At 41.8% G+C, this 22,343-nt stretch overlaps 1 protein-coding gene across 4 annotated transcripts in view; it reads left to right on the top strand.

The window, feature by feature from the left end:
• Nucleotides 1-22,343, top strand: part of ESRRG (estrogen related receptor gamma) — a 622,952-nt gene that overhangs the window by 63,501 nt on the left and 537,108 nt on the right. The window lies entirely within an intron of this gene.

A 22,343-nucleotide genomic window follows, 5' to 3' on the forward strand; every position in this document is an offset into this window, starting at 1 on the left:
TCTAAATTTACGTTGTGGTTTTGCAACTATAGGCCTAAGTTAGATTAAGCTACATACAGGAGATCAGGTGTTTAGTGATATTTAATGGTTTTTATTTAAAAGTAGATTTACTTCTGTTATTGAATTGCTTTTCAAAAAGAAAATCTTTTGAGTTAAATAAATCACATTTCTTCGCAATTTTACAGATGAAGAAATTGTGTTATGCAGAAATTCAATGATCTCCATAAAATCATAGCAACTTCTAGCAGATGTGAAAGCCATTCTCTGGTTTTGAGCCTCCAGGAAAAGATTTCTGTCTTTCCTGTGATGATCTCTTCTAATTGGTATGGTTATCACATCACCAACTTCTGAAAATTTGGGGACACATGATAGAGGAGGGTCACACTGGTGTACATAATGAGGGCCTGTCTGGGAAGTAGACTCAGGGGATGATTCTTTGGTGAAGGTTTTGCTATGGCTTTTCAGTCTGGAATACCATCATCTGATCTTTGAAGAATGGTGTAAGTGTTACGGTTTACAACATTTCTGCCCCCTAAGTTCCAGGCTGTGCACTGGAGAGAATCCTGTGCCTTCTTGTGCTTTAGCCTCCTGGGGTCCACCAGACGCTCCAGTGTCTTCCCCAGACAGTAGCCTGCTGCTCCCACATTATGTCCGACTGGCACTCTGTTTGTAGAGCAGATGGAGTTTCCTTCCAAGAGGAGTTCCCACTTTGCATGTTTGTTTTGAGGTTGTGGGTTGGGGTAAGTACAGGGGACCAGGAAATGAGGGGAGATACCGAATGGGTGTGTGAGCAATCAGATGCAGTCCAGTGAAAAAGGAGAGAGGGAAATCCTTGTAATTTCCAAGATTGACGCCAAGCTAGACCACCTTCTTAAATCAGTTTAAGCAAAATCTTTGAGGTTAGGCCATGAGATGATGACCCCACGGTCCTTCTTGGGGCAAAACAAACAAACAAACCAACCTGCCCAGTGATCCTTTTTTAGGATGATGGAAGTGGAGAGGAGGGATTGAAAAGAGAAAAGGTGTTGGCTTTTCATCTTTGCCTTTAGAAGGTCATGGAACTGTATGACCAGTTTCAAGGGAAAACTTCTGAGAATAATTGTGCTTGTGGATGAATAACTTTTTTCTTACCATGCGCAAAATGACTCCCTTCCACTCTTTTTCTAAATTAAAGTACTTCTAATAATACATGATACTTGTGTAGTGAAAGTTTGTGAAGTTATAAATTATCATCCCCCCCCCTTTTTTTTTTACAGCTGAGTTAAGTTAGCAAGAATAAGTGGCTTGTTCAGAGTAACAGTTTGCTAGAAAGGGAGCCGAAGACAAGAAATTGGGCCCTCTCTGACCTCCAGATATGGACTGATTCTACCTCTTAGAGATTCCAGTCTTGTTAGAGGGCCGGCTCAGGGTAGCACTAAAGATGAGTGTGAGGAAAGTTACAGAGGGCAAAAACACCCTGAGAATGTTAGAAGTACTTGGAATGTCTTGTTTTATGTCGAGGGTGGTGTCTATGGCTAACGCTGGTGCAAAGATTCTGATATTGTCTTCCACTGAAAAGTGAGGGCAAGGGGAAGCACCCTTTGGAGGCTCATAGAGGACGCAGAATACCTCTCTCTACCCAGTCTGCAGGCTTTCCTCTCTTTCCTACGTCAGGCAAGAGAGGGGAAACATACTCTGGGGCTGTCAGAAGAATGGAGTCGAGGCAGCGCTAATTAAGAGAGAAACGACCTTGTCCATGTTTATTTATTCTCGTGTTTACCTTCACACCCACTTTACTCTGTAGTAGACGAGTCATTCTTATCTGTAACATCGTCTCAAAAGTGAAGGGGCAGCTAAGTCATGAGGAGGGTAGATGGTGCAACATTCTCTCCTCAGAGCAATGAATACCCTTAGGATAAAATCATGTTGGTCTGATACTTAATTAAAATATGAGTGTCATTTTTTCCCCCTTTGGAATGAAACCTGTAAGTCACGTGGGTATTAGAAGGTGAAGTTGATATGTGTCCTTTCTCACATGAGCTCTATTTTATTAACATCAGTTAAGTAAGATCCTAATACAGCTCTGAATAGTAAGGTGAATTTCTTGGCTTGGCTTGATTCTAAGACGATGACAGAGAAGTTATGTATTTGATAATGGCTCCGAAATCTTCAGGTTGATCTGGCATTAGTCAGCATTTGACCATAGATTCCCGGTAGGAAGTCCGTTCAAGCTATTGCTAATGCTTCAAAAGTACTCTGTGTGACTGGCAGAGTGAACAGCCTGGTGTCATACAGATGTCAGCTTTTTGCCCTCAAACCATCATTAACCAGAAGCAGCTACCAGCTAATATTTCAACATTACTTTCAGAATGTCAAACTATTAGTCATCATATAGACAACAAATATGTTCACTTAAAAGATGCCTGCTTAAAAGCAAAATGAGTCTTGGTCGGCCTCATTGCTGTTTGTACGCTAGAGGTTTACTCTGAATTTCTCTCCTTTGGATTATTTAATAACCATTTTAATTTGAGTAAAGTTTCACTTTAGTACTCCTAGAAATTAGACGAAAACATCGCCCACGTTCATTTGCTATGTTACGCAGAAACAGTACCCAGCAAAGGTAAAAGATAAAAGATCAATTCTTATGGATCTCATAGTTCCAAGCTTTTGAGGCTGTATTTTAGAAACTTTGTAATTATTGTGGGTAACCTTGCAGAAAATTAAATGTGGGGTTTGCGTATGTGAAGAAGTTTGGACTCTTCTGCTCGCCGTAGCTCACTAGTGCTTAGCATTTCACTGTCCCTGTCAGGCTTCGGGTTGCCCTCCACCCGAGGGCCGTCAAGGGCTCTTTGTGGTATAAGTGAAATCCTTGGGGGGGGGGGACACACCATCGTACATTCGAGGCATATTTTAGAGGCCAGTGGTTCTCCGCCAAGGACAGTTCAGCGCCCCTCCCCCAGGGACATTTGGCAATGTTGGAGGACATTTTGATTATTACACCTGGGAGAAGAGGTGCTCCTGGCATCTACGGCGTAGAGAAGCATTCTTTGGTCTCTGCTGAACATAGCATACGTGGGGCAGCTCCCCACACCACAAAGAATTGTCCAACCTCAAAAGTCAGCAGTGTTGAGAAGCCTTGTTCTAGATTCTTCCAGGGATGCCTGGGTGGCTCAGTTGGTTAAGCTGCTGCCTTCAGCTCAGGTCATGATCCCAGGGTCCTGGGATCGAGTCCCACATTGGGCTCCTTGCTCGACAGGGAGCCTGCTTCTCTCTCCACTTCTGCCTGCTTGTGTTCTCTCTCTCTCTCTCTCTGACAAATAAATAAATAAATAAAATCTAGATTCTTCCTAATTTTAAAGGGTAAAGGAGAGGGAAGTAGCTTAACTTTTTTCAGATTTTTTAAATGGTTGATCTTTTAAAGTAAGTTTCCCCCATGGGGTATAGACTCAAGGTGGCAAATGAAAACACATCACATATTTGCTTTAAAAAAATATTCAGAGTGTAAGATCTGTGCTGTGGCCAATTGTGCTACATAGAACAATCACAGTTCCAACAATATTAATAGCTGCCACTCCTATAGCACTTACTCTGTGCCCCCACGCCGTCCAGAGCGTCTGTCCAGGGGGTGATTCAGTTTTCGAAGAAACTCCGTTGAAGAGGTACCCTGCCTGGGCCCTTCAGTACCCAGACACTTTAATACTTGGGTGTGTAGGAATAAGGTGAGCTTCTGGCAGGAAGCGTAAGGAACAGAGCATTAGCAATGCATCTGGAAAGAGGAAGGCTTTACTTCTCTAAATGCCCCTGGTTGCTCAAGCTTTTATTCTACGGTGCTATTATTGCAAAAGTACTCCTTTGGAAACTAGGATTGCCATCACAAAGCAGGTTTATATTTGCTTCTAGAGGATGAAAAAGGAAAAAAAAAAAAAAAAGGTTTTAGAACTCTCTGCTTGCCGGTTTTGCACCGGCCCCACGCCTGTCTGTGTTTCCCTGTCTACTAGCTCTTCTTGAGAGAACGGGTCTTCAGGTGACGTGTAAGTGACAAAAGGTGAGTATCTGGTGCACCTCAGCCTTGGAAACACACCTGCTGCCCTGACTTTCTTTTTTTTTTTTTTAAAGATTTTATTTATTTATTTGACAGACAGAGATCACAAGTAGGCAGAGAGACAGGCAGAGAGAGAGGAGGAAGCAGGCTCCCTGCAGAGCAGAGAGCCTGATGCGGGGCTCGATCCCAGGACCTCGGGATCATGATCTGAGCCGAAAGCAGAGGATTTAACCCACGGAGCCACCCAGGCGCCCCTGCCCTGACTTTCTAAGTTGCCTGTCCTCTGAGTCTCTTTCCCAGCGTTTTCTAGGGATAGGAGGCTCTCCCTTTAAAATTTTACCATCGAGGGGCACCTGGGTGGTGCAGTTGGTTGTGTCCGACTCCCGATTTCGTCTCAGGTCATGATCTCAGGGTCCTGGGATTGAGTCCCATGTGGGGCTCTGCACCCAGCGTGGTATTGGCTTGAGATTCCTTCTCCCTCTTCCCCTCCCATGCATGCTGTCTCGCTCGCCTTCTCCCTCCCTCTCTGTCAAATAAATAAATAAGTCTTCAAAAAATTTTTATTTTACCCTAAAACCTCTGTTTGAAAGAAAAATAGGTAAAATCTCTCTAAGCAAGCCTCATGGGAGCTTCTCGAGGAACACATTGAACAATGGAATTTTCCCTGGAAATGCCCCAGTGAAGGTCATAGTCCCAGAGGGATTTCTTGTGGGAATTGGGAACAGAGCTAGGTTTGCTGCTTTCACACCTACTGAGGTGCTTCGAGTCTGGAGAGTGAAGTTTGTCAAAGCTGACACATCTTACCTTTGCCAAACTGGTCTGTTGTATGAAACCCCAGTTGCCATCAAAATCCGGAAAGGAAAACATCACAAATCACTAGAAATATATCAGCATTCTGAGCTGTAGGATTTATGGGGCACTAATGGATATCCTAGGCTGTTTATCTTCCTGTAGCCATTGAAACACATCTGCCTTTTTCTTACTGTAAAAGGCCTTTCTGTCAAGGAGTTGTAGGATCCCTAAGCCTAGTAGTAGTGGTGTTGAGGAAAAATGGCACTCGGGTCCTTCTTTTCTTTCATGTCTTATCATCTTCCCCTTTTTGCCTGTTTCTCTTCCTCATTGAAAACCCAAAATAAACACAGTAAGGATATACTCAAGTTTGGCAGTGGGGGTCTGTACAGAGACTGGCACAGATGGGGTACAGAATATTCTAGAAGGAGGCCCAATTCACATATTCTTTACCTTCGGTTTCAAAGGCTAGTCCTCATTCATTTTTTTCATAGCGGGCTTCTCTATGTCTAAAGGCTGATTCCCACATGCAGTCCATATAGGTTATTTTGTTCATCAAGTTCCAGGGAAACGCTTCAAAAGAACGCTCCTGCTTTGGGGGACTTCTGATATTTCGCACTGGTTAGCTTTAGCTCTTTTTGGAGCTCCTGGTCCTGCTCACTCTTGTCTTCTGTGGAGGAAAAATGCAAATGAATTCCAACCACATGAGGAGGGCTTGTAGCTCCTTTGAGACTTTCCCTCACACGTGCTGCCCTTACCCTCTAAGTCGGTTGTCCTCTGAGTCTCTTTCCTAGAGTTCTCAAGGCATGGGAGGCTCTTCCTTTAAAATTTGGTTCCATTCGGTAGCTGCAGATTTGGGTTCTGTGCCTGGCTTTGCCACTTATTAAATTGTGACCTTGGATCAAATTACTTAACATTGCTCAGTTTCCATGACTGTAAAATGAAGCAAATCTTAAATATATAGACACACAAGATTAAATGATGTAAAATATGCAAAGCCCAAAATTGAATGGGTAAAAGGTTTGCTGGTTTCTGGGGTAATATGACTGGATATACTCCTGGAGTCTTAGGCGAATTGACTCTGTACTTAGCTTAGTACAGAATGGAGCCCAGGGACTACAGACTCAGAGTCACCCCTGTACTCATTAAAATGCAGATTCCATGCCTCCTGCCCAGTGGTCTGAATAAGAATCTCTAGAAAATGGGATCCAGTACCTCGTATTTTTCAAAACACCTCATGTGACTCCCCTACACTCCGGAATCGGAGGAGCACCAGGCTGGCCAACGACCTTTCCCGTTCTGGGATGCTCTGTCCCTCCTGCAGCAACAGCGCTACTTCTAGAGAATTCTAGGCTCTCCACTTGCAGGTTCTTCTCATCCTGGCGGAGTCTGCCTTTGAGCCCGTGAACTCACTCTCCCGGTTCATAAGCAGTCCTTTTGATGGTAGGCCCCACGTGGTTGGGTAACCTAAATAATGTGATAATGAGGAAGGACCAAAGGTCACGAGATTGTTAACATGTGTGAGGAGATTGTAGGCTTAGCCTCTCAGGTGAGGGAAAGGTTAGCGCACCAACTGTATCCACACTTCAAAGCATGCGGATAGTTTGCTGCACTAACTTAATTATCTGTGCTATTGATATCTTTGACGAGCATATCTATACCCCGGATCCAGTTACTTCACAGTGGGAGAGAGCGGGACGCGGCTTGTTGAGTTGCCAACTTCCTAAAATGCTTTTTAGAGTCAGCTGGGTTGCTTAGGCCTCTCTTGCTCTTGGATTAAATATAAAAATAACTATGTAAAGCATATCAACCCTCTTTTCCCTGTCTGCTGAAACTGCAATCTCCTGTGCTTTTTCTAGAACCCATTAAAGAAGGAGGGGGAGAGGAGGGGTAACAATATGTAAAACCCCAAAGCCCACATCAGAGATTCTCCCAGAACGGATCCTGCTGTTGGATCTCAGCTGGGGGAGAAAAGAGCTGGTCACGTCAGTACCTACTAGTTCCTTGTTGACTGGTTAAGGCTTGATGAAGTACATGAGCCTTGTCCTCGCGGTTGTCCCTCATCTCTGGAACCACGTTAGCCTGGTTGACATCTCCCCCAGAAGCTTGGAGGGAAGGAAATACAACCCAGCTCAGGTGATGTTTTCATTTCTGAGCCATCAAAGTGCTGGATGTTAGCAAACATTTGAAACCAGAGACCAAAAAGAGGGATTTGTCTCTACCCTGTTCTTGCCGATCCAGACTGGCTTTGCTGTGTGTCCCCGTCACCACAAAAACAGCAGCCCCGGTTTGCAGGTGTCCGGAGAGAAGCACTTCCATCTCTGCCGCTCCCCTTTGCCTGTAGCTCTTGAGGATGGATGTCCTCTGCCAGGTGTCGCTTTCATTTTTTTTAACCGACTCACAAGGGCTGTTTTTGTGTTCCCGGACCTGAGTGGTGGGCATGATTTTTGGAGCAGTCGATTTGCTGACTTTTCTGCAAGTGGTGTGATATGAAAGGTGGGGAGACAGGATTGACCCAAAGCCCTCCCTGGCCCGAAAGGGAATACAGGGCCTGCTGGTGAGAAGCGCTGATGTTTCCTAGGCAGAGACCGGGGAGAATTTTTCAGCTCTTCATCCTATTTAGGCTTGTAAAGTCTCTCACACAGTACGCCACAGCGTTGGAAAACAGGGTCATTTTAATGATGAAAACGCTGTGGAGAGAGTGCCGGAGCGTCACGCAAAACCAGCCGCGGCATCCTGCGTGACATTCCAAATATTAATACAAATAGAATTAATTCGCACGCCAGGGGTGTCTCGGGAATCCATTTTAAGTTGGCACTTAACTTGGACTTGAGATTTCCCCGTGACTGCCCATGTTGAAAAATGTTTGCTAAACAAGGCAGGGCTGGGCTGCCCCCGATCTATAAATTCGCTCCAACTCATTCATTAACAACACTCGATCGTAACTAGAAGCAAAGGTCGGTTAAAAAGGAGATGGCTGTTCCCTGTCCTCGGTGAGCGGTGAGGTTGTTGCAAATGTTATACCTGGCCTATCACTTCCAAGTTATTGGCGAGGGAGCAAGGATTATTTAATGACATCATTTCTTAGTTCATTAAGGACTTGCTCTAGGCTTTAAAAATATCTCTGGCGTGTAGATTCGGTAAAGAGGATGCTGATTCCTTGTATCTTGCATTACGTTGAGTTTGTGGCTAGACTAAAGTAAGACTTCCTGTGTCTTTCTAGTTCTCCCCGGCCTTGTCTTTCTATTTCTGCACAGTGAATTTAATAAAGAAACTATCTCGGAGTAATAATTCTGACAAGCCCTGGACATTCCTTTGGGGGAAGGAGGACTGACCTTTTCCTGTTTTTAATAAAACCTCTGTGAATTTGGGCTTGCCTCTTCTGCGGCCCAGCGCAACTGTCTTTTTATTCCATATTTAAGGGTGGGATGAGCCCATTTATTTCCTCTGAATTAGAAGCAGGAAAGCAGTCCCGGGAAAGATGGCTGTTGTGAGGTTTGTTTTACTCATGTCTGTTAAATTTGGTACTTATTTACATGCGTCTAGCTACTTGGTTTTATGTTTTCCCTTTCTTGTTGTTAGATTTCGTTCTTTATTTATGATTTGTTGTTTCATCTATTTCTGAAAGAACTGAGATGTGGTGCTTTTATAATATGGGGCTCAAGTCTGCTCTGGTGATTGGCAGGCTGTTTTATCCTAACTGTGACACTGGTGATTTTAAAAGCTTCATTTTTGTCTTAGTCTTGAACGAGGAGGATTTTACACATTATTACCTCCTAAAAATCCCACTGGATGGATAATTTGGAGTCAAAGAATTCGAGACCTTTTGGGGGAAGAAAGAACCAATCCACAGAATCTCTATGATTATTCTTTATGGTCACTAAAAATATTTAGCGTACTAAATATGATAGCCTCTCTGTGAAAGTTTGGTATATTTTAAAATAGAATAATGGGTATAAAAGAATCATTTGTAAGGGATATCTTCTTTACAGTCTCAGGAAGATACCTGTAAATCTGTTTTGATTGTTCAGGCAAACTCAGAGAAATTTATTCCCTGGTGTATGTCTGTCTCTCTCTCTCTGGTGTTCAATCTCGTTTTGATTTTGTAACTCAAAGTTGACTCTTTTCTCATGAGTCCTGGCATATTCCCTGAGAAAGAGAGTAATTTAGATGCTCGGAAAAGCAAATGCTCTGGAGAAGCTTAATTTAATGTATGGAACACAATGAGCAGGTCTGTATTAATTCCCAGTAACATGGGCTGAGGGTACCTCTACCATGATCAGGGCGATGGGCCATCCCCCTTCACCCACTGAAGACCTCAGTGTTAGTGTCACAGTTTATCTTGCATCGTTTTCCTTCAGCATCCTCAGCTTAATTACACCAGTATGAAAATCAAGTAAATGATGGAGACATTAAGAAGTTCAGAGGAGGGCGCAAGGGTGTCTCAGTGGGTTAAAGCCTCTGCCTTTGGCTCAGGTTGTAATCTCAGGGCCCTGGGGTCAAGTCCTGCATCGGGCTCTCTGCTCAGTGGGGAACCTGCTTCTCCCTCTCTCTCTCTGCCTGCCTCTCTGTCTACTTGTGAGCTCTCTCTGTCAAATAAATAAATAAAATCTTAAAAAAAAGAAAAAAACGAAGTTCAGAGGAAAGGGGAAGTCACTGGACTCATAAAAACCTTGAAGTGGATCTACGTTATCTTCCTAATGAAATATAACTCTGCAAAGACTTTTGTTGACCTTCACAGTGTGACCTCAGTCATCATTTCCTAGCATTGTTTTCTACTTCAACCATGTGTTTTGTGATGCCTTCTCAGCAGGAGACTGGATGGCAGTGAGAAACACAGTTTTTTTTAAAAAAATATTTTTATTGTAAATAAAACACAAAAAGAAAAACTATATGAATCAAATGAAGGTCCTGATTAAGTGTTACAAATTTGTGTATTGCATATATATTGTATAAAATCTTACGTGTGTGTGTGTATGTATGTATAGGAAAATTTTGTATGTATTATGTGCTAACCTGGACAAAAACTAGACTTTTGTCACTCATAAGCCTCTCCCAATCACACTTTTGTACCCCCCATAAGTAATCATCATCCTATTATAATAATCATTTCATTATATTGTTAGAAATATGCCCATCACCCAGTGTGCCTCCCAGATGCTATAGTTTAGTCTTGCCCATTAAAAAAAAAATGGATATGCCTTGTAAATCTCTTTCACATTGTAAGTTCTTCCTCAAGCCCTTTTATCTCTTTATAGTTTATTGAGGAACCTGGGCCATTTGGCCTATAGACTTTCCCTGAGCCTGAGTTTTCCTGACTACCTACTCATAGTGCGCTCTAACCCGTTTCCCTGCCCCTGCATTTTCTGCAGATAGGCAGCTGGATCCAGAGACTGGATCACACTCAGGCTTGATTCCTTAGACAAGACTGTACGTGGTGCTGGCAAGGTAGTTCTTACTGAAGCTCATATTGTCCCACTCTAGATAGTGAGGACCTCTTCAAGTTGGATCTCAAGTCTTTTGGTCATTGCCTTAAAAGCCTTTGATAACTTCCCTGCTGTTTGATAATACAGTTCCAAGTTCCTCTTGTACATTTCCTGCCCCAGATGTGGAATCGTCCATTTTTCCAAGAACCTTTATTTCTTTAGGTAAGAAATGTTTTTCCAAGTCTACAGTTTGAGTGCTAGGGATGCTCGTGGCTGCTGGGTTGTTTATTGTTTTTAACCCTTTGTGGAGGACAGAATTAGGGTTTGATCAATTGTTCGATCGATCTACCTATCCCTCTACCTACTTATTATTAAATATATATACCTATATTTTATGAGTATATCTATATTCTATTAAATGCTTTATGAATTTATGCATTCATATTGATATTCCAATTGAGATTTGGGATTACAGACTTTTATATAACCTCTTCTTCATTACACTAATATATCTTCCCTTTTTCAAGAGTCTTGATTGACACGGATAGAGGGGATAACGGAATTAGAACAGCCCATAGTTACCCCCTTGTTTTAAACCCTGTTAGGCACATACTTGTCTCAGGAGAGCAGTACTAATACTAGTAGCAATGCAGTTATTGAAAACATTAAAAACTTTTTTTCCATATAGTCCCACCCCAGTCCTTCCCTCATTTTAAAATATCTGTGAACCGTTGTGCTGTATGTAACTTGTCAGAACATACAGCCATTAGGTACTCTGCTACTCTGTCTCTTAGCATACTTTTAATCTTAATTTCACAGGCAACTATATATTTTAATATTCACCACCAGTCTTTATGTCGATGGTCTCTCTAATTGTTTTGATTGCCCGAAGCTCATTTGCTAGTATGTGCTGCAGAAAAGACTCTTGGGAACAATACTCCTTCCAATACTCCTATATCCCTAACAGTTTGTTTGAATCCTTTATACTTGCAAGTCAGTTTTGCTGGATATAAAATTATTTTCTTTCCTCTAGGATATCAAATAGGCAACTTTTCTTCCTTTTAAAGCTTTGCTTTAGGAGAATCTGATGATAATTTAATTTTCTTTACACTGTAAGTCATGTACTCAAAGAGTTTTATTAGAACATGTGTCAGTATTGGTTTTGGGAAGATTAGTATTGTCAGGTACATGGTAAAATTATTCAGGGTCATTTCAAGCTTTTTTTAAAATTTCAGGAAATTTTCTTGAATTATAGTCATTAGTATTCATTATATTCACTCACTTTGATTCCTTCTTCAGAATCTCTTTTAAGCCATGTACTCAATTTCTTTGCTTATCTTTAGTATTTGTTTTTCAAACCTTTTTATCTCTTTCATTTTTTAAAATTTTTTTACCTTCCCTTCTTTTTACCTTTTATATTTGTTAAGGAATTATCTGTTGTATTTATTTGTTCCCAGTTTAGTTGGCATTTTTAAAGTTACTTTTTTTTTTCTTTTATTTCTAATTCTTTCCTGAGTCCTGTCACCATACTCACAAATTCTTCTAATCTGACCGTGGTGTTCTTTTATATTTTATATCATTTCTTAATGTCTTTAAGCTTCTTTTGAAATGACAGGTTATAGTTTTGATCTGTTTTATGAGAATGTCTTTCCAGCATGCTTTTTTTGTCTCTAGGGATGTTTTTCTCTTCCCTATTCTTTTTTTGTAATTATGATAGCTTTGTATGGGATTTGACTTTGATACTTTTCCATTGTTCATTTTTATGTGAAATTAATTTTCCTGACCTTTTAGAATGAGTTATAGGTTCAGGAAACAGAGCTTTTCCTGTGTGTGTGTGTGTGTGTGTGTGTGTGTGTGTAATGTAGTATACAAAAATATGGTAGATTCTTTCTGGCTGCTTCCCTCATTGCCACTTTGATCTTCTCTTTCTTTCAGATCTTTTATTCCATACAGCACAACGTTGATGGCACTTTCTCATTAGTGGGAGCTACTCTGGAAGGGAACCCTGGTGGCTTGACAGGGTTGTGGCAATTAAACTGCTCTATTTCTCTCAGTCCTGCTTAGCGTGGATGGGCCCCTTGCACCAAGGTGTTAAAAAGGAAAAAAACCCTCCCAGTTCTAGTTATTGTTTCAAATGGGCCCGCTGAACTTTCCAGTGAGTATTGTTGGCTGTTCTTAGGTCCATGAGATGCCACTCCATTATTTCCTCCTTCCTCCCATGCTGATTCCATGGGAATCATGGAAGGATTTGTGACTCCCATGTAGGATTTGTGACTCTTGGTGGTTTGCCCAATCAACTGGTTTCGGATTCATGAGGAAATTTTGTCTCCTGTTTTGTTTTAAAAGTTGTCCCTGAGTTTGGGTTTTGTGGTCTAGTCGTTCTATTTTTATCTTTTTCAAAGGATTGAAAAACTGTGCCACCAGTGCTGCCAATGTGCTCTGTCATTGTCTCCCTTTATGGTCCTTTAAGCAGTGCCCTATTTGATGAGTGGCATGCGTTGAAGAAGCAGTAGCCCAGCAAAGAGAAACAGCCTGGCTTTCCATAAAGGCCTCCTTCTGTATAAGATGACTACCTCCAGTAGGGTGTAACCCATGAACACAATTTCAGAGGCACCATATTCTAGCCAACTTAGCTAGTCAGCTCAGAAATGGTAAAAATGTTTTGCAATATTTTGTTTTTTGTTTAGGTCTAAGTTCAACTTTTCTTCCCTTCAATAAACATGAGTTTTTATTTATATCTAGACTTCTATTATATTTATGGTGACCCATAAAAATAACCACAATAATGAGATAAAATATAATTAATATTAGAGGGCATGAATCAAAGTAGAGTATCTGATGAAACAAACATCCTAAACATCTTGGTGTCTTAAATTATTTCTCATTTATGCTATACCTGACGTGGATTGGAGGGTGGGGTGAGTGGGGTACTCTACCCCACATTGTTATTCAGGGACTCAGGGCCATCCCCAAGGGCCTCAGAGTCCGGCTCATTGGAAGGAAGTGGTCAGAGAGTACCCCAGGGGAAGATTTTAGGGACCAGTGTTGTCAAACATACATCATTTCTACCCACGTACCACTGGCCAGAGTTCAGGCATGTAAAACTGTTTGAGCAAGGGAACATAAAAAAAGGTAGTATAATTGTGTACCCAGACAGGAAAGGAAATGCAGTTTGGTGAGTCCATGATCTGCCATGGTGAAGAAATGGGAAAAGAGAATCAGAATCATTTATCAGGTTAGAGAGGGCATTTCAGCTGGAAAACAATAGTATGAAGACTTGGATATAGGGAAGCGTATGTTGGCTTTGGAAAACCAAGAAAATGTTGGTATGGTTGGTGTACCAGATGAAGTCAGAAAAGGAGGCCATGGTCTCATCAGAGTGGGCTTGTGTATCAGCTAAGGATTCTATCCCTTATCGTGCATGAAGAAAAGGGCTGTCTGTGGTTTGTAAGCAGGGGAGTACCATAATCCGGTGTGTGTTCTAGAAAGATCATTCTGGCCTCCAGCTATTACCAGCGGTGTCTCTGAAATTACAGAAGAAACCTCTTCCAAACCTTTCTTGATCATGCACCTAGTTCTACAAACCGAGAAAACCAAATTCACCTCTGTCTGTGCCCATCTAAATCATGCTCACTTGGTAGGCTTCCATTAATCGGCTACAATCACAACCAGAGTCTGCAGTGAGTTCTATAAATTCAGACTGGAAATGTAATTTCAGATCTCATAGGGCCTGTGTTGTTTCAGTGATATTATAATCAATGACTTGTGCTCCCTTTGAAGCTCATAAAGTGACCTCTTTTGACATTGATTTCTCATCTGTTTTTTTCTCTGACCTTTTTTTCACCTCCTATGTCTCTTTATTTGCTAAGGCATAGTATTTTATTGCCAGGCACCCTTATAATAACCACAGTAGCCATACATTTAGCTTTGTTCGGGTCATTACTACCTAAATAGACACTGTTGTGGCAAGATCTAGTCCTAGGAACCGGTGTTACAACACTCTCAGAGGGAGACTGTTTTTCTTCCATTAGAAGATACCAAAACTTGCTGTCGAGTTGTCTTCTATGCTTTGACTGGAGTCTAGGCAGGTGGCCATGTGCCTTTTGTCCTTTCATTTGAGCTCCAGACTGAGACCACCTCAGAAAATGATCCCAAGTGTGGGATCGAACCTAACATGGTCATTTCCAAGATAATTTGCATGTCTTGCTGAAAGCCCATAGAAGATTAAATAGGAAAGCAAATGAAATGTGCATCTTTCTTAGAGAAGTGTGCGGTTGGTCTGGCATTTATGCTTCTCCCAATGTGACCTTTAGAAGAGAATATGATCGATAGCCTATTGGATCATCTCAAGTCTGGCTGTCAAGGTTCAGGAGGGGGAAGTTGAGGGATTTGGATGAAAAGCACCTGAAATGGCTAAGTGCAACCTTAGTAGAAAAAGACTCATGTTTTTTCAATAGTTTCCAGAAGGTTCCTAAGCACCTGATGTATGATGGGCTTTTTCATTTTGGGCATCTGCTATCTTTGCCTAGCTCAACATTCCAGTGAGGGTTTTTCTTTTTTTTCAGCGCTCAAAATTGAACATGTCAGCAGTGAGCAGCCACCCAGCTTTGTAAAGAATGCCACGGCTGACAACTTCACAGCTGCTGAGGAATCGGCTGAGCCTTTCTTGTAAAGCAGTACCGTACACAAGAGCCTTTGTGCCATGGGGACCCACCATGGAGTTTCCAAATGCCCTTACTCCTGGAAAAATGTGCCAACCCCTCCTTACCATGTTGTCCCAATCTCTGATGATAATACCCATGACTGTAGTCAGCCCTTTGGTAGCTTCAGGAAGAACACAAAAAGACTCTAATATATTATCAGAGTGAAAAACAAAACAAAATAGAGCAAAAACAACCACCATATTTTAGGCACAAGACCCTTAGTTTTCTTTCTTTATCACATCACTCAAATCGTTTGGAACCAAAGAAATAAGCTCAGGAACACATATAAAAGTTCTGTTTTAATATTCTTGAATAATTCTGTAAAGATCTAATGACTACAGCAAGAAACACACAATTTTTCTACAGCATTTTAAGGTTTTTTTTTTTTTTTTGGCAACTGCTTTTAGACATGTAATTTTGCTCTGATTGAGGAAGAATGAGTGAAGGAAGATGAAAGAAAAGGATCTATTGTTCTCCATGTTCGTCTCCAGGTGGCCTATCTATTTTCATCAAAAGTCCTGTAATGTCCAAGAGCCATCTTGGTGCTTAAGGGTGATTAGTCCGTGGATTCTGGCTGGAAGACATGGGATTCCTGAACCAACTGCCCCAAAGTGTCTCTGAGAAACCATTTAAGGAATGTCCTGCTGTAGTTAACTCTCACGGTCAACCAGATTATGGTCCTTATTTTGCCCCATGTCCATAACCAACTGTCCTTTTCTCCAAGACCTTATTTCATCATTCACTGCCAGTTACCCCTTAGGGACTTACTGGAAACGTTCTATCAAGTCAAAGCGAGCTTATGGTTTGTTTGAAGGACTCTTGGATATTTTGTCAGAGATGTTCTTAAGAACCTGATTCTGAACGCACAGATCTCTCTTAGGTCATTTTAGAAAAGTGGGGGTGAGATAGTGACATTGTACCATGTATGTGATATATGGTTGGTACTCCCCTTGTAACGAGGAATTCATTTGGAATAATTTACAGGTGGAGGGTCCCTTGATGTTGATGCATTCAGTCACTATGAAACTTGTCCCAGTGTCTGCTTCGTGGTTGCCCCAGTGTCTTTGGATATGTGCGGATTACTTTCTTACCAGATCTGAAATTCGGTCTGTTCTGAATCACCCCAGTGCATCCTGTGACACTTCTTCAAATGTTGCATAAACGCTTTCTGTATAGTTTTTAAAATTTAATCTCAGAATCCAAAGTATATTTCCATTTTACTTTCTTATGTATTCTTAGGAGTCCAGGAAGCAGGCCTTCCTGTGCCCATTGAAACAATTCTAACAGGGGACTTTCTTCCAAATGCTTTGCATACTTTTGAGTATTTTGTAGATGGGAAACAGAACTCCTGATGGGTTAAGTTGCTTTTGCAGGATGCCATTTAGCTGTTTAAAAGCACAGTCCGTACGTGACCTGGCTGTCTTGCTTGTCTCTTAGGTCAGTCCTAGCCCATGTAGCTGGGCTTTTCTCTGTCACCTCAATCCTGAAAATGGCACAGTGACTGTCTCAGAAACCTAAGTAAGCGATGGCCCATGCTGGTGGGCTTGTGCTCACTCCTAATCACTGCCCTTTTAATTTGAGGCTCTAGCAGATGGAAAATGATTTGGATGTTGCAGTAACAGCAAAAATAACATTGGCTTCCTCTCAGCTTTTGCCTGGAGAAGCCCAAGAAGCCTGTTCTTTATAATTAGAAGGTTCATGTTAACTTCAACAGTAGCACAGAGCCAGCCATCATAAGCATGAACTGATTCACCTTTGAGAAGTGACAAGGAAAGACTCAGCCTGAGGTTGCCTGGAGCTTTCTTCAGGATAAGACCTGAAGGGGAAACCCTCATTGGTTCAGACCAAGAATGATCAAATGACCCAGTCTTACCTAGTCCCCTGCCCCCCTTATCCACATCTTTCTCTCCTGTCTCAGAACCACCTGAGGACTTAGAACTGCTGACTTCAGCTCATTGGCCAGTGCGTCGGGGCTTAGATCCTGGATGTGAAATAAGGAGGAAAAAAGTCTTTTACAAAACCTTCCTTCCATCATTCCTTTCTTTCCTCTTTGTCAGCCTACATGCGCACCTTAAAAAAAAAGAAAATGTCTCTTTCTACCTTGGACTCTCTTCTGGTCATGATTCTTCTCCACACCTGGCTCCTTACCACCTGACAGCCAAAGCAATATTCCTTGTCCAGAGCAGTCATTTTAAACGGCACTGTTTTTATCATGTGGAGCCTTAGAAAGGTCTTTTAATAGTGTACACAGGCCCTCAGAACCTAGTGACATAGTGAGTTAGGCCATGACTACCCCCAGATTTCCTGATTATTCACTTAGTGACTGATTCACTTTTGTGAGGGTCCCATTTGCTGTGACTATTTATAAACAAGCATGTTGAGGAAAAGACAGATGATAACCGAGCAGGGGAGATGTGGCCTCTGCTTGAGCGGTGCTTGGCCTCAATCTTCTCCTGCTGCCCTTAATGATCCTGCTATTCTGAGAGTGTTGGGATTTGGAGGTTGCCATTCCTTCCACTGATCCACAATCATCAGCTTTTCTGTGAGTTTATTTCAAGCAGGAGGAGATTCTCTCTCTTGGCCTTCCTGGCAGCCACCTCCAGATGAGGAATCATTCACATGCGTAATGTCTGACTCCCATTTGTTACTCCAACTTGAGTTGTCCCCTCATGACCTATGACCTTAGATGATAAAGTTGCATAGGTTATCTGGCCTGTCCCGTCTAATAGACAATAATGTAGCTCTGCTGGGGAAGGACTATATTTTATCAAGATCATTCTCATGTGTAACCTAATTTTTGTTGGACCATGTTTAGTTTTACTATATCAGCAACTTCCCTGGGCCAAAAACTCCATTTATTAAGCTGCGTTGCCAAAAGTTCTTTTCCATCACCCTGGCTCACATATCTTGGCATGTCACTCTAGATGATCCTTTAGGTCCAGGTCAGAGGATCACACAGGTAAGATTGCCTTCTAATAAGGTTCTTTGACATCTTGGTTATTAAATTCCCTTGAATGGGGTTCAAGCACATCTAACTTACAGTGAGGTTTGTACTTGTGGAAAATGCCATAAATCTTCTGATAGCAAGTTTCTCATATTTCTGCTATTTGTAGGTTTATTTACTCTGCTTATCCAGAATGATGCCACCTCTGTCCTGGAGCATATGGTCTTCACAGGTGGGAGAAGAGAAGACCAGCTTTCACTTCCCTTTCTGCCTCATACTGCCTTCCTTTCTTTTTTTGTGACTCTGTCTTCTGGTTGTCAGAATGGCTGCTGTTGACTTCTCATAAGTGTCACTGGCTGATCTCCCTGGATTGGAACCTACTCTAGTGCAGCCTGTGGCTTGAGGAGAAGGTGCTCGGAGCCCAGGCTGCAGCTGGGGGCCATGGAATTGGGGACAGGGCAGTGGACAGCGGGAAGATCGTGAATGCCCTACCTGGGCACCTCTAGAACTTCTTGATGGGGCCATTGGCACATTAGTTATATTCTTACCTTTTTCCTCCCATGCTCTGTTACCGTGTTTATCAACTCCTCAAGAGAGATTCAACATGGGAATTTTCCCACCATGGGAAAAGTATTTCTTCTCTTCTCTAAGAAGCCTTCTCAACTTTAGTTATTCTCTGTTCTTTGAAAAGACCCGAGTCTTGGTTCTGTGAATCTCATGAGTCAGAATTTACCTAGTGCTTTCTTGAAGGTACTGATTCTCAGAGACAGATACAAGTGTTCCAGGTAGAAAGGTTTAGGAAATGGTGCTTCTTTGAGATTCACAATGGGATCATAAAGGCTCTGGAGTCATGAAATAAGTTTTTTTTTTTTTAATGTAATTTAGAATTTAAAAATTGTAGTCAGAGGAAGCTTGACTGAAGAAAATATAAATTCTGACTTAAAGGATGAGTGGAATTTGGAGTGTGGGAGGGACTCTGGTGGTAATAATATAGGCTGAGTGTATGCAAGTTCAAGAAATTCTGAAGACCATTATTGTGATTGGGGAATAGTGCACTGAAGTGAGAGGGGAGCTGGATGAAGCAGGAGGTGGTGGTGGAGAGCCTGATAGGAGGGCCTGATAGGAAGGGCTTATTGGCCATATTAAGGATTTTGATCTCTATCCAATGGGCAGAAGAAAACCTTGGAAGGGTTTTCATAATCCACATGGCTCAATTAGATACCCATTGTCAAAACACCATTTTGGCTACAACTTGATAGCAGATAGCAGGAGGGACAGTGTGTATTGCAGGCAGAAAATTTACCTACACTGGAAGCTTCTATTCTTAGTGAATAGCAGGGGAAATACTTCATATCCTAATCTCTTCCAGTTTTAAATCATTTCCTTTCATTAAAAATGGTCCCTTCCAGGTAAGCACCCAGTCAGAGTTATCCACCGTGTCTCTTCCCCAAGATGGCCTGGTGGAATGGGAAAGCTTCCAGTGCCTGGCATTTGCATATGGGTCTCGATCAAGGTAACTTTCTGGGTTCTTAACTGCTGTCCTCTGTGGGAGTCGTAGCTCATCGTATGCCTAGTCGCTAATGACTCCCTGCCAGTTGAACTCACTGTCTGTTGTATTTCAGCTCGGTTAGGGCCTGGGCCCTCTTCACTGCCTCGTTTGCCCCTGTGCTCTCTCTGGCATTGTGGCGTCATGACTGAAGTCTGGCTCTGTGTTTCATCTAGACTCCAGTATGGTACCCACCAACCCTCAGCCCTGGATCCTGGTAGGCTCCCTAGCCAGCACCATCTGTAACTGCCCGTGTCCCTCCCCAGACTTCACCAGCCCTTCTGTACTTCGATACTACACTAAAGGCGAAGGACCTAGGTCACTAGACTCAGTCTTCCTCTCCACTTACCCTTGTTTCCCTCAACTTACACTCTGCTGGGTTGCTCCAGTTTGGGAGTTAGGGAGCACCTGGCAAGATGGTCCTAAACAGGAAGTGGAGAACAACTCTTTAATTACCTACCTGCTCCAGGTCTTCACTCCAGAGAAGTGAGTCAAGACATATTTCATAGTCTCTGCTACTGCTGTCTCTGCCTCTGGTCTTCCTCCCCAATACTCGGGGCTGGAAAGGTCGGCTAGATTTTTTCTCCCGAGTTGCATTTTCTTCACTCTCTCTTTCTTGGCCTGTAGTCAAACACAAAAATCTAGTATACAAGCCAAAGATCTTGAATTGAGAATTCCCTTTCTTACACTCTTTAAGGCTTAACTTTTGAGTCTTTTCTCTACAGAGGTCATGTAAAAAGCTTTGAGACTCAAAGCTAAGAGGTGTGCGCTTTCTACTTGGTCATGTCCAAGTCCTTCTCCCACTGGAACAGTTATCCTCATGCTCATCTGTGGAAGTGGATAGGTGCGAAGGATTATGATTTATTATTTTCAAAATACTCTCCCTGTGAAAGTAGGAACAAGGTCTCCTAAGAGATATTTATAACTTGGACTTGGGTGATGACAGTAGAGATGGAGAGAAATAAATGAATTAGAAAAATATCTAGATGGTAGGATTGATAGTACTTGGTGCTTGAAATAAGGTGAATTGATCAAATGTGAGAATCTCAAGGTTTCTGGTTTGTGTGGATGGATGGCAATGCCACTTGCTAAGACATAGAACATTGGAAAAAGAATTGGTTGGGGGTACTAGACCACTTTTGGATATGCTGCATTTAAAGTTTTTGTGAGACATTCAAGTAGAGAGTAGTCAGTAGAATGTACACATGTATAGCTTAAATATGAGTATTTCTAAAGAAATCACACATCATAATTGTAAGATTGGTGGGTAAGTAGGAAATTAAAGGAGTGATAACTAGATTTACCAAATGGTAGATAATGTGATGTAACCATCACACTGTAGGCAAAGGCTTACCAATGAAACCAGATGATGAGTAAGTGTATTGATTAATACTCTTTCTCCATGCCACATCCCATGGTTCACCACTCTACCTTCTCTTTGAAAGACACAGCCATCATTTACATAAATTAATATATTCAGTCAGTTTACAGCAAATCTTATCAACTAGGGATTAATTTTGTCTCTTTCCAATGATGTTGCATATCTCTCTGTTCTGATCCCATTTTGTGTTGGTTTTAAGATTTTACTTACAAAATTCTATTTTACTTCTGTTGTTACTGTATTCCCCCAACACTTGCAAAAATGTTGCTGAGTGATGAGGCTAGAAATGTAGGTAGGAGCTAAATAAGCAGAATGTGTTTGGACTTTTTTAAAGGAGGGTGATGGAGAGTCATTGAAGGGTTTAACCCGAGGAGTTAGTAACATATTGTGCATGTGCTTGTCTAGCATGACTTCCTTGATCTAGAGCCAGCAAGTTGATTCATGCAGTTGATTCAAAACCCGTGTATTGATCATCCCTTTTATATTAGCTACTGTGCTGGATGCTATGTGGATATAAAATTAAAAGGTTAAAAAAAAAAACCCTCTGATTATTATGCTAATATCCACTTGGGATATAAGTAGGAAAAGTTAGCACTAATTTTAGATTTGATTTGAAAAGGAATGCACAGCACAGGATGTCAGTGGCTCCTGACATAACTCCTTCTAGTGAAGACATGCCTTAACCCTTTCAGATCACGACAAGCTCCATAAACATTATTGTTTCCAGCACTGGAAATGCCAGTCTTGTGTGTTTAGCTTGCCATTCAGCAGAATTATTTTATTTTTCTTTAGGTCACTAATGGAAAAGCATCTCAATATATACCAACTGTGTATTTTTTATTTTATTTTTAAATACAGAAAAGTGAAAAGTCAGACAGACCCAAGACATCTGGGTGAAAATTCTGTATTTCAAAAGAATCAAAGCAGGATAGGAGAGTATACCTCTGAGGGAGAGTAGCAAAGGGATTCTTTCAGGATTGGGTTTTAACATCTCTGGCCAGTTGGGTGAAAATTGTTTTGAAGATGTATTACATTCCCTGATCAAATGGAAAAAAAAAATGACACCTGCCGTCGTATCTAGGAGACACCCAACTAACATGGCCAAGAGCCATACTCTCCTTCCCACATGGCCTTGTTGTGAAAGCCTTCCAATATCCCCTCCTTGGCAACTGGGGCGACCTCGTGCCTCCTCATGGAGACCGGCCATCTCAGAAGACTAGGGAAAGCTCTAGACTTGCCATTACTTTCCTTTGGAAGTTCCCAAGTGTGGTTAATGGGTGATCTTTTCTTTCTAATATTTAACCTAGCACTTCTCCCTTTTCTGCCAGTTTTAAGACCTGAGTCAACTTTGTAGAAACTTGCACTCTAAATATATTAGTCAGGAGGTTTTGCTGGAACAGTGTTATGTTAAAAATGCCTACTAGAGGCCCTTCAGGGTTTGTCAATACTTTCCTGGGTTTTGAATGTCCTCTAACCTGGTATTATGTTATTGTTGGGCTGTGGTTTTTTTTTTTTTTTTTCCAGTCCTGCAGG

Source organism: Neovison vison, chromosome 10 (genome assembly GCF_020171115.1).
Source record: "Neovison vison isolate M4711 chromosome 10, ASM_NN_V1, whole genome shotgun sequence".
Taxonomy (NCBI): domain Eukaryota; kingdom Metazoa; phylum Chordata; class Mammalia; order Carnivora; family Mustelidae; genus Neogale; species Neogale vison.